Source organism: Protopterus annectens, chromosome 6.part1 (assembly GCF_019279795.1).
Source record: "Protopterus annectens isolate FY-2018-M chromosome 6.part1, PAN1.0, whole genome shotgun sequence".
In the NCBI taxonomy this organism is placed as follows: Eukaryota; Metazoa; Chordata; order Ceratodontiformes; family Protopteridae; genus Protopterus; species Protopterus annectens.
Genome location: NC_056738.1, coordinates 351,758,383 through 351,772,143, shown reverse-complemented (window position 1 = coordinate 351,772,143; position 13,761 = coordinate 351,758,383).

The window sequence follows — 13,761 nt, the reverse complement described above, 5'->3', positions numbered from 1 at the left end:
AGAATCTTGAGTAAACTCCAGATCCTATCTGGTCTGCTGGGACTGGTTGGATGACTTTTTTCTAGCAACGTTTGGACCTCTACTGTTGCTTGTTCCCTGTAACTGGGTGGAACGTCCAGGATTTTTATCATCAATGGGGGGGAGTGGCGAAGGGAATAAAATATCCTCTGGAAACTATGTTTTGTACCCAGTTGTCATTTATTTGTAGCCAGGTGTCTGGATACAAAGATAAGTGACTCCTGACTGCCTCCAGAGTAGGACAGCTGGGCCTCCTTTTAGGAGTGCTAGTAGGGCTTCCCAAAAAACTGGCCTTTGTGGCCCTGGTTTTGCAGACTCTCTCTGCAGTGAGGGCGACATCTTCCATTATTGCCCCCTCCTCTGCCTCTGGAGGGGGGTTCACCACGTGTCCAAGAAAGGCTCCTTGGGCTTTTTGGAACTACATCTTTCCTCCCTTTTGACCCTTGGGGTAGGGTCTAGTAGGGGGTGGAAAAATGGACTCCGACAGCAGTCTTTCCTTCCTGCTCACACCTGGTCAAAATTTCCTTAACTTTGGACCCGAGAAGAGACGAGCCATCAAAAGGGGTATTGACAAAGGATGACTTAAAGGGCTCCGCAAAAAAAACATAAGCGCATCCAGGAGTGCCTCCTGACAGCAATTCCTGTAACCGCTACCCTACTCATTCCATCAGCTGCATATGAGATCAGACGCACAGAAGAGTTCACTATGGAATTAAGGGTAGCAAGCTGGGACGCAACCTTGTCTGAAGCTCCCTCATCTACCGTACCCTGTAGAGCATCTTCAAGCTCTTTTAGGAGGTCTCTCTGCAGTCTTGTGAAATGTGTAAGGTAGTTCAGTGAACGCATGACAAAAGTTGCTGAAGTATACAAGCACTTCCCATACCTATCCATGATCCTGGAGTTTCTGTTAGGAGGATGGACAGAGGAAGAAGTTTCTGACATCTCCCTTTTTGGTGGCTGCCACTGCCACCACTATGGCATCAACAGGCACTCCCTTAGTAAGAAAGGTCTTATCATGAGGGGCAGAAATAAATTTATTGGGCCTCCTAGGGACAGGCTCCATGGTGTCTGGAGACTCCTACGCCCTTTGTGAGACCAGCTCCATAAGCTCATCGAAGGGCGGAGACACAAGAGGTGGAGGGCTGAGACCCGAAAGCTTTCATAAGGACTGACTCCTCTTCAGTAGGGTTGGTGGGCTTCCAGCCACCCCTCTGCTTAATTCCAATATATCTGCAAATGAGATCTTCAGAGCGGGACCATGGGGACCCTTCTGATTCATCTAAGTCAGTGCCAGATGTTAAAGACTCCTGTGGGGAGTCTAGATGCTTCCTCTTGCAAATTCTCTTCCTGGGAACCTCATCAGTGGGAGCTTCTGGTGAGGTCTTGGAAGACCAGGCACCACCCAATGGGGCTTCCTGAGGTTCAGGGTCTCTACACTTCAAAGGGATCTGTGAGGCAGAAGTAGACATAGGTGCTTTTGGGGAAGAGGTAGTTGGTCCTGAAGTTGTGGATGTCCTGAGGGATATTACTCTCCTCATGGCCTCAAAAGCACCTCTGCTCCCATGAGAAGGAACCGCTGGATCGAAAGAAACAGATGATTCTCTCGGCACTGGAACAGTGGGCTCTGAACCAGAGGTAGGAGCCAAACTCATCTGAGCCAAACCCCCAAGAGGTAATGTCGGAACAGATAGGTCGGTCCAACTATCCTTACAGGACCCGACCAGCGAGTGTCGACTCCTAGACTCAATGGACAGAGAGGACGTCTGAGTGATTGGAACCGATGGCACTGGAGCAGGCATCGGTTCCGAAGGCTCCACAATCATAAGGTCCAATTCCTCTGGCTCTGATGCACTGGTATGGCTCAGAAGAGGAAAAGAAGTAGATGAACAGTTTTCGGTTCCGAATCCACTTGGGTCGGAACCAATAAATATTTTGCAACGCCGGTGCCTGTAACAACAACTGCACCACACAATCCACATCCAAATCAGATAGGCTTATTGAGGACTGAGATGAATGGATAGAAGGTGGTACCAACTGTAGGACTGGTGACTTCAATACTGCAGAGACCTGTTCCAGGACTGGGAATCAGCTCTGAAAAGATAAGATGCTCGGCTCTGAAGGCTGTGGAGCTGACGTTGAAGGTTTTTTAGATTTTGTAGAATCTGATGATGAAGACTTAGAGGACTTGGAAGATTTGGGAGATTGACTAGCCTTATCATGGTCACCCAAAGCTTCTTGAAAGGATGATTTTAATAGCCCTCTGTCAATTAACTTTCTTTTCCTTTCATGGAGTGCACGGCTACTAAAGGAATGACAGATGGAGCAACTCTCTTGCAAGTGCAAAGCACCCAAACAATAAACACAATTAATATGACCATCAGTCTCAGTCACAGACATCTTTTGTACACACTTTGGACATTTTTTAAACTCAGACTTGAGTTTTCTCCTTATCCTGGTCAGCCATGAAAAATATTTAAATGCACACAAGAAAAACTTGTATCATCAAAAATACACACACACACTGAAATGTTCAACAAATTCAAATCACACTATAGAATTTAAATAGTAAGCAGCCCTTAAAAAACAAAAGGGCTCTATGAAATTAAATATGAACTATCTTAGTATAAACATACTTTAAAGACTGTAAATGTCTGCTAAAACACTTCTAAACTATTAAATGTTATTCTAATCTATAAAAAGGCACACCAAAAAAAGGGAAGGGAGATATTAAAGGCCTTTATAAAGGACAGCCAAAAGGACTACAAGTAACTACCACTATTAAAGCTAACACTAGTTTAACGAGCTATTAAAGTTATAAAGTTGAAAAATATTAGAGAATTTTTTTTCTAGAAAAAATTATTATACTGGCCCGAGCTGTGAGGAAACCTCTGATCTGTTGTAGTGGCAAACTAGATCTGAGGTAACTCAAGGTGCATCATGGGATAGGGACTTGGTCTTGAGCTGTCTGAAGACCTTTAGCTTTGTAGTTGGCTGACTCGGAGCAGAGGATTGGCTCCGAACCCATCTGTAAGAATGAACGGTGAGATAGAACAACTTCACATTAAGGGTTATACTGCTAAACACTAGGAGCTTAAACCAAAAACTGTACACCCTGGAAGAACTTCTATCACTGGAGGATGTAGATGTCTGTGCAGTATAGAAACCTGGTTCAAGGCTTCAGTGAGTACCCTGGTCTTGCAAGGGTACAATGCCTTCCACATCTTCAGACTGCAAAATGAATATGTGAGAATCAAAGGAGTTAGTGTTTCTATCTATATTAGAGATAAATTCACCTCCTGACTAGCTAGACTGGATAACTCTATGGAGTTACTCCAAGTTCAGATTACTGTGGGTAAGACTTCTATTCACATCATACATAGTTATAAGATCCCCATCAATAGATCATGATGCACATTATACGCCTACTTAACCAAATTGGAGTCCATCCAAATATTCCCAAACACTCTGGCCATGGGGGATTTCAATTATCCCACCATCAAATAGGAAACTTACTCTAGCCCTAACTCACTAGTGCAAATATTCTTTGACTTGGTTAACTCAAATGCCCTGGAACAAATTGTTCAAACCCGAGCAACACGAACAAACATACTAGAGCTGGTCCTCACTAACATGACAAATGGATGCACCACTACAACTGTCAGACACTCATCAGTAAAATCTGAACACAAATTAGTCGCCTTCAAAGTGGCACTAACACCAGAACTGACAAAGGGCAAAGTCAGACTAAAAAACTATACCAAAGCAAACTATACCCTCCTAGGGGAATGTATGAATGCATTCCAAGCCCCACCCCCAGCTGGAAGTGGTAACTACACCAAAGCCTAGTAGACCTGTACAATCATTTGTATAAGTGTACAGACTCAGCTGCTCCAGAGAGAATCAAAGCCAAAAAGTAAAAGTAAAGTTGCTGTCTAAGAAAACTAAGGTGACACCCCAACAATATAAAAGTATCCTCCTCAGTTTCAACAGGCAAACAAGACAACATGTAAAATTCACAACCAAGGATAACCATAAGGCCTTTTAGTAAATAGCCTAAAAGGTAGGACCCAAGCATATGCCAAACTCGTGGCTAACAGTATCTCACACACTGATCCCGCAGAGATGGCAAACCTGCTAGCGGACAGAATTGACAAAATTTTTTCTCCCTTAACTCCCTCCAAATTCATCACAAACCTTGTTCCCAACCTCTGCTCTACCCTACATATATGAAGAGTAGGTCATTAAAGCCTTGTCTAAGGCAAAAAACATAGCCTCTATGGGATCAGACAGCATCCCAGGATATTTTCTGAACAAACTAAATCATGAACTAGCATCACCATTAAGTACCCTATTTAATCGCAGCCTAACCACAAACTTTGTTCCTGCAGAATGGAGAAAAGCAACAGTTATTCCCCTCCACAAAGGTGGCTTAGCAACAAAGTAAAGCTTCTGTCTAAGAAAACTAAGGTGATGCCCCAACAATATAAAAGTATCCTCCCCAGTTTCAACAGGCAAACAAGACAACATGTAAAATTCACAACCAAGGATAACCATAAGGCCTTTTAGTAGACAGCCTAAAAGGTAGGACCCAAGCATATGCCAAACTAGTGGCTAACAGTATCACACACACTGATCCCGCAGAGATGGCAAACCTGCTAGCAGACAGATTTGGCAAACATTTTGCTCCCTTAATTCCCTCCAAACTTGGCTTTGTCAAGAGCAGATCCTGCCTGTTAAACCTGGTGGATTTCTTCAAAAATGTAACTAGGGCTACCAATGAGGGGAAATCTGTACACACTGCATATCTCAATTTGGCAAAGGCCTTTGACACAATCCCAACTCGGGCACTACCTATAAACTTAGCAAACTGAATGTTTGTTTGTCTATTCAGCTTTTCCCAGTTTGGGGTCACCACAGCGGAACTCCGTTCCGCTAATGATTGGCAGTCAATTTTTATGGTGCAAAGTTGCCAGACCAACCTTTAGCGAAGGCATGCCCATTCACGCATGTCTTTTGGAGGCCACTCGACCGCGGGGAGGACATGCAAACTCCACACATAAGGCACTCCAGCAGAGAATTAAACAGGAGAACCTCTTGCTGTGAGGCAACAACGCTACCGCTGTACCACCGCTGATACTTAGCAAACTGAATGTAAACCCCTTTATTGTGAGATGGGCTGCCAAATGGCTCATAAACTGGTCACACACTATCAAAGTGGATGACTCCACATCAACCACTAGGCTTGTTACAATGGGGTGCCACAAGGGTCAGTGCTGGGTTCCTTACTGTTTGGTATATGCTTCTTAGAAGTTCAGGCCAAAACTGAGGGGCTGTGGTTGACCATGTCTGTGGATGACTGCAAAATGGGTGCAATTACTGAATTCCCAAATTATGTCAGTATACTTCATGTGGGTCTTACGCAGACTGACAACTGGTGTTTTAATCACGGTCTCAAACTGAATGCAAACAAATGCATCATCATTTCCTTCAGTAAAAACAATGTCCTTTCAAACTGTGAAATTAATCTCCTATGTGCCTACGAAGTGGTAAGAGATCTGTGATCACAAGTACACTGCGACCTTAACTTTGACCACCATGTGTCTACTGTAGTGATGAAGGCTTTCTAAGTAGCACACTTGATTAGCAAAGGAGGTTATAACCCCTCTATATTTATCACATCACCTCTAGAGCAAAGGAGGGTATAACCACTCTATACTCATCACTAATCAGGCCCATTACTGAGTACAACAGCTCTTTCAGCATGCACCATACAAATAACCTGCAGCAATTAGAGAGAACTCAGAGGTTTCTAATTAAAAAGATCAAGGGACTCCAGCACTGCTTTACACAGACTGACTAAAGTACCTGTCACTATAACTCAGTATTGTACACACTTCTTAGGGGAGACTTAGGCCTGGCTTAAATAGCAATATCCGACCGAAACCCAATGTATTTGCTGCACATCCATAAATCACATGGGACTAGAGCTACCTGTTCCAGGGACCTAAATATGGAGTGTTGGAGGGACAGAATTGTCTCCCAGTGACTGCCACATCTTTGGAATAGGCTACCAATTCATGTGAAGTAGGGCACCTCTATCACATTGTTCAAAAGAAACCTGGACAAGTGGATGGGGCACTATAAATTTTTACTGGAGATGACACCCACAACCCTCCTGGACATGGGCAGTCATTACCAAATAAAATCCTGGGTATTGACTAGAGTAGCTATGGTATTACACTGTGATGAAATGGCTAGGCTTGAAATGACCTCTGGATCGATAGTCTAGTAACCTCCTGTGATCCTATGGAGTAACTCCATTGAATTATTCCTGTCTAATCAGTCTAGAGGTGCATATCTTTGATGAAAGACAGATACTCCCCCTCCTTTTTTCTCACATGTTCATTTTGCAGCCTGAAAGTATGGAAGGCATTACAGCCTTGCAAGGCTGGTGTACTCTCTGTGGCCCTGAACAAAGTTTCTATGACTGCACAGATGTTAACATCCTTCAGGGAGAGGAGTGCTTCCAGATAGTGCAGTTTCTGATTTAAACTCCTAGTGTTTAGCAGCATAACCTTTAATTTATTTGAGAGTGATATTTTCACATTGGAAATTGTTTTTGAGACCTTGCCTAAAAAAAAAGGCAATATGGGGGTGGCAAGTGCCTTAGCCAGTAACCGAAAGCCTAGAGGTGACAGGTGAAGACCATCTCTGGCAAAGCAACCATGTCATCCCAGGCTGACAAGAACTGGATTCCCTTAGAATGACACCAGAAACTATGCCAATCGTTGAAGTCAAATTATTTTGTTTATAGGTGCTGGTAAACTTGGTGAGGGTAGAAAGCTGCTCAAGGCTAAGAACATACCTGCCTGGGACACATTCACAAAGCTCAATCATGTAATTCTTCATATAGTCCAGTGAAGTACGTCTCAGGTCATTCACACCAACACGAACTATGGCCGAGTCTTAACAGTACTTGAGAGACATGAGTTCGTGTGTGATCTGATGGATCCTGGCACCCGATAGCTGACCGTAACCTTCCTCTTGTCCAGCCTGGTGAGTGGGACATTGTGCATCTCACAATGGCACCATCTATGACTACACATTTAGATTAGATGCGCTTTGCCTTAACAGCTTATTTGGTGAGACACTGGTGCTTCTGTTTTTAGGTGTACTGAGAGCTCTAGGTGCCACATTAGGTGTAGCATATATGTGTTTGGAAGGCCTCTGGTGTTTAGGTAGGTTTCTGGTGAGTACGCCATGTATGATGGTTTATGTGTTGACTGCATAGTTTGCGTAGGAGGTGTAGTATGTGAGCTGACAACCTGTTCAGTGTTACTGTTCTGTGCAAGAGAGAGCAATGATTCCATATTCTTAGTGTAGATGCATCTCTCACAAATTGTACTTGGGTGATTTAGGAGTAGAGGGATGTCAGTGTACAGGAGGCAGTTGTTACACTGCCTCAGGATACCCACATCAATCAGGCTGGCACGAGAAATGGAGGAAATTGACCATCCATAATACTAGGTTAAATCCTGTTTTCACAGTGGGGAGAAGAAATGGAAGGGTGTGGTATAAGTAAGTGCTCTATATGGGGTCTATACTAATGAACTGTTCTAGGGTGCATACTAGCAGGAGTTCTCTAAATGTTATGAGACTATTGTAGATTTGGTAGTTTTGGGACTATACAAGGGGCAAAAGCACAGCTGAGGTGCTCTCTGAGCAGCTAAGTGCAATTTAAGGACTTCTTGGCCAGATCACAGATAGCTACTATGGGAAAATGTATCTACTGAAGTTTTTGCATCTATAACTGCCAATGGTTAACCCCGCTGTGCGATAGTGTGTGATGGTGTATGCAGGTGGGCTGCACATAAACAAATGAATACAGTAGAAGCTGGTCATATAACTCTGTGGAAATGTGTTAAAACAAGTGTAAACCAGCACAAACATGAGGATTATGTAGAAACAGTGAGCAAACTGAAAAACAATTTAACCAATAAAAAAGCTCAAAACTGAGCCCTATGCCAGCAACCTTCAATCTGATGAGTCCTAACTGCGCTCTCCTGCAAGAAAAAAGAGCCTGGTTTAGTGTTCAGCTTAACAAACAGAACCAGATTCAACAGGTTTGAATCCAGTCTATGCTACAGCAGATAAAGTGCAACAAATCAGCAAGAACAGTTTTAAAAAATAAGCAATATTGCAAAAATACAGCTTAAAAGTGCAAAATACAGTATAAAACTGTACTTGCAATTAGCAGAATGCAACAGATTATTTGGATTGCACAGATGAATACAGCAGAGCAGTGGCTGGTTGCCTAACAATAAAATGCCCCTGAGGAAAATATCCCATCACAGACCATTGATACAGGTCACGTGTCACAAAGTAGATTATACCTGAATTTCAGAGTACCAGCTGATGGAGTATTAACCTTTATGGTTAACATACCTTCTACCTAGCTTACCAGTTGGCACTATTTCTATGTGGGTTCAGACTATTGCTTCCAGTAATCTCAGGGAAATGAGCTACATACTAAAAGTCTTACATGGGTTTGGCGATCACCTCTGTAGCATGAAGAAACCACATATGCTCCTCTACATCTGGTAGCATAGCATCGAGGAACTGCTAGAGCATTCTTGATGCCAGGGATACTCCTACTGTGTTTCTCCATTGGTCGCTGGAATGTCCCTGTAGCTAGTACTCTCAAAACCACTAGATAATATAGTAAATAGTGGGATAGGTACTCCATGACACCCATGGGCCTGCAAGAAGAGGATGATGCACATAAGAAGCTGCTGAATATGGATTCTGTTCACATGGCAGTGGTCTACAATTTTAGTGTTAAGACCATGAAATGTTAATTGTGGTTGGATGATATGGGGCCTCCAAAGGTGACAACATGCAGCAGCATGGCTACTAATGGCGAGTACAATCTACAGCAAAAAAACATTTGTTAAAGCTGCAGTAACCCCTAATATCATGCTGCTATTCCTCTCTGTTAACACCAGGATTTTAAGGTAGTGCCATTATACTGTTTACTCTCATCTGCAGCCACATCATGCAAAGACACTCTGCCACAATCCCTTCATTTTAATACTGATGCTCATTTCCATGTCATTATACCACCATTAGCATACAATGCAGGCAGCTATGTTGCTTACCCACACATGCATACAGTGAAAATGGCCACTTGTTGTGCAGAATTACCAATTACAATGTGGCAAGGGTTTCTGAACCCCGAGGATGGCCCATGTCATTTAATGAAACATCTTAATTTTGTGTTATAAACAAAACTTAAAAAAAAAAAAAAAAAAGAGTAACATATACAACTGCATTTCTAGCCTACACTGATGCAGTGCTGGCGATTTGGGTTCGGTGACCCTTCTGAGTCCATGAACAGCTAGCCTATAAGGAATGCAGTAGACATTTAATTAACAGCTCTTCTTTCCAAACTGCAGGAGAGACAGGGGCTTGAACTGTGCACTAAATATCCTCTGGTTCAGTGAACTGAAGAGCAAAGACATTAGCTATTTCACAAAGAGATGAAGAGTGACACATTAAACTTAAAATCAACATGTAACATTGCATGTGAAGTGAAATATATACAACAGCACCATTTTGACCTGCAAAGAAACAAAAATAGATAACAGACTGGCTATATGAAACCTACCTGATTCACCAAAACTTTCTAATGCTTCAGAAGACTCGACATCATTCATCATGCTGCATCAAGTGAGGGTGTACCACCTCACCAAACTACTTGGTGAGAGGCTTGCAAACCCTTCCCTACAGTTACCTGGTGGGAAATTTTACACCCTCACTATGCCACCTGATGGAAGGCTCTATATCCTCTCCCAAGCTACCTGGTTGGAAAATGTCACCTGGGCCATAGACATGGCATTATCCAAATTCAGTTAGAGGCTCAGGAGCTTGATGGAATTGGCAGGCAGAGAACGGGTGTGCCCACCCTGAGTGGGGTGACAAAGACACTTGCCACAATCCCTCAGAGATCAGTAATGCAGTCTGAGATGTGTAGTCTGGAATGGCACTAAGCTCAGAAGGCCACCTCCTGTTTGTAGCCTGCAACAGAGGTGTGTGGAAGCATGCATCTGCATGAGGACGATACAGGGAGTCTTCTCTGGTGATAATCACGTTTGCCTGCCAGGAGTGGCATTATTCTGATAAAGTAACATCCTTATTTGTCAAACATTGGCAGGGCATAAAGCACCCCTATGGCTGCTTGAAGGATGGACCACTCAGGACAGTTCTCATCATGATCCAAAGTGAAATTCTCAGATGAAGCAATGAAAAGGTCACATCCAATTGGGGACAGGAGTAATAGCTGGCACATTTGTGGGCAAAAAACGCAAAGTAGTCATCAGATGATGGTAACCCTACAAATTTGCTACCAGGGAAACAGGCCACTACAATGAGAGGATACCAGTGACTGAAGAAAACCAGGATAAGCAATGGGATGAGTGGTCTGATAGGAAGATAATATAAATCTAACACAGGCATGCAATAAATCATGAATACATTTCCACAAACAAAAATATGTACATATATGTTACATACAAGTTCATGCTGCTACAGCCATAGTAAAAATAATGACAAACCAAACTATTTTTCTAAAAATATTTTTATTTTTCTGACAAGTCATTGCCTGTGTGAGATAAATACTCATTGTCTTTGGTTTGGCAAGCAACTTTATTACATTTTCAATGGCTTGTTTAACACAGGAAAACAAAATTAAAAAGGCAATACGGTACTTTTATGTTACTAATCCATGTTGCCGGGTAACTGCAGCTACAGTATTAGTGGCAATAACTAATATATAAACCACATCCCCTCTCCCAATTTTAAACACCAGAACATATTTAGGCCTATAATACATTCTACGGTCTAAAACCTGCCAAATGGAAAGTTGCAAATATCTAACATGCTCAGACCACATTTACAGTTATTTACGAAAACATCTCACAGGACTTTGATACTTGGTACTTTTAGCAACAATCTATGGTATAATACAAATATACAAAACAGATGTTAAAGGAAAAGAAAGAACCCTAGCAATTCATAAACTTTATGCCTCTTCTGCTCATCACTGATGTTCTCGGAGACAAGTTTAACCTGCTGCTCAGTTTAAATCTGTTATTAGCTACAAGTTCTTAGAGTTAGAATGAGAAAAAAGTAAAACAGAAAACATTTTAAAATAATTAAACAGAAAACAGTTTACAGTATAATGAACAAAAAATATTTTACAGTAATTGCAAAGCATTAGGCTAGAAACACTCAAACTGGCAAAAGGGTGCACACTATTTCAGTTTAGCAAAAACAGGGATCCTGCTTACCCAAGTGAATCAACAGTATCAAGAATCGTTACATTTTGGTCTAATTACTGCTGAATTTCTGCTTCTAGAAGAGAATTTTGTCATTGCTGTGACAATTTTACAGCTGTATATAGGAATGCAATGCACAGATAAACACACGCACACACAAACACAGTTTCAACTTTCAACAAGCCCATTTTTTTTCAATCAGTCTTAACAGCGAAACCCAGCTTTGGAGTGTATGGTCACTTCACTGTCAAATATGATTACTGTACCACCTGCTAAATAATGGATGTAAAATTGTTGGAATTTAACTTAAAAATGGAGAATTGCACAGAATAATACAGTGCAATATCTTCTCTGACCACATTCCACCACCTTAGGTGAATGTTATTGATGTTTTACAGCTGCTTTCTGTTTTGTAGGTCATCCATCCTTCATAGGATGAGACATTTGAAGCAAATCTTCCTTGATGATCCCATGCTGCCTTCACTTCACAATGTTCTGACGTGTTCTAGGAGTAGAATGTTTTTGTTTTGTAAAGTGGAACAATGCACATCTGTAGTTCTGCTGCCCTTTTGTTACTGGAACAAGGCCACATTTCATGGGCCTGTACATCACAGTAAACAGCAAGATGGACATCAATGCCACCACCCACCATGAGTGAGGAGTACGCTGAGGTATTTGGATGATCAGCCTGACTTGTGAGAACTGAAGATCTTTTCAAGTATCCTCACCAAATGGGAGGCCCAAATATTGCATTTTAGTACAGATGTTGAAAAAAGTCCAATCACTGTGATAAGCTGCTAAGGTGACAAACTGATATGGCCAGCCAATAAATGCTTTACATTGGGGTAGATAGAGTAAAAGCAGAAAACAATACATGAAAACCTATCAGGTGTCACAAAGTCATGAGATATCATCATTTTCTTTTCTTATTTGGTCCAAAGAAAAGCTAATCTCCCTTCAACTTGTGGTAGTCCATCAACATGATGAACTAGGATGATGCTAAAAGAGCCATTGTAGTAGCTGGCTATTCAGAGCTACGGATGAACATATAAAACAAAATGCCCATACGTTATTAACAAGTATCTTCTTGGTTGTGCAAATATCTGCAAGTCAGTTCCGTGTGTGTGTGTGTGTGTGTGTGTGTGTGTGTATGTATATATATATATATATATATATATATATATATATATATATGTTGTGTCTTTCGGCTTTTCCCTGTTAGGGGTCGCCACAGCGGAACTCCGGTCCACTAATGACTGGTAGTTGATTTTTACGTGCCGAGTTACCAGCCCTGACACACAACCTTCAATGAAGGTACGCCCATTCACGCACGTCTCCACGCAGACAGTGTCTTACTGCAAGGCGATATATATATATATATATATATATAGGGGGTGTATAGAGTAACTTATGGGGATAGAGTTGAACAAAGTCCATTCAGACTAGTACTTCTTTGGGAAGGTGATGCAGATCCCATCTATGGCCTGATGCTAAATAACAAATGTTAATACTGTGGTAATGCACTCTAAATGGGTGTGATGCAACTTCATGTGGGGAATAGTATATGTTGACTACAAAAAATCACTACTGCAACATTTTAACATCTTTCAAGTGCCAATATAATTTGCTGATCAGCACAGCACATGGTTTGCAATGAAGACGAAGTTCAAAGGTCATGGCTTGATCTGTGTGCAAAACTAAAGCAGTTCATACATGAGGGGAAATGAATAATGTCACTGCATTTATAAAATATTGCTTTACAAGGATAAAAAGAACATCAGTGTAAGTGAAGCAATGACTTCTACTTACTAAAGACTGCTCTCCATCAAAAATATGACCAACTACATTCTTAAATGAGAATAATTAACAGAATGGTTTCTGTAAGTGAAATGCAGCTTATTAGGACTATTGATCCACTACACTGTAAATAGTAAATGAAAAAAAAACATTTAAATGCATAAGGCTAGTAAATTAAATGCATGCAGTCCTCTTGGTCATACAACCAGGACAGAAGGTAAAATGCAAACAAACTAGGTACAGATTTCAAAGAAAGATGCAGGCTGCTGGGTACAGTAAACACTAGGTATATAGATACCCTGTGCACATTAAAAATCACAGTCCCAACACCAAATTCATAGAATTTCTCACTAGGCAACAACTGTGCCAAACCATTTAGCATACCTATTTAAGACCACACACACCAGAGTCTTCAGAAAGTTAGAATGAAGGAAAAAACATTTAAATGCATAAGGCTAGTAAATTAAATGCATGCAGTCCTCTTGGTCATACAACCAGGACAGAAGGTAAAATGCAAACAAACTAGGTACAGATTTCAAAGAAAGATGCAGGCTGCTGGGTACAGTAAACACTAGGTATATAGATACCCTGTGCACATTAAAAATCACAG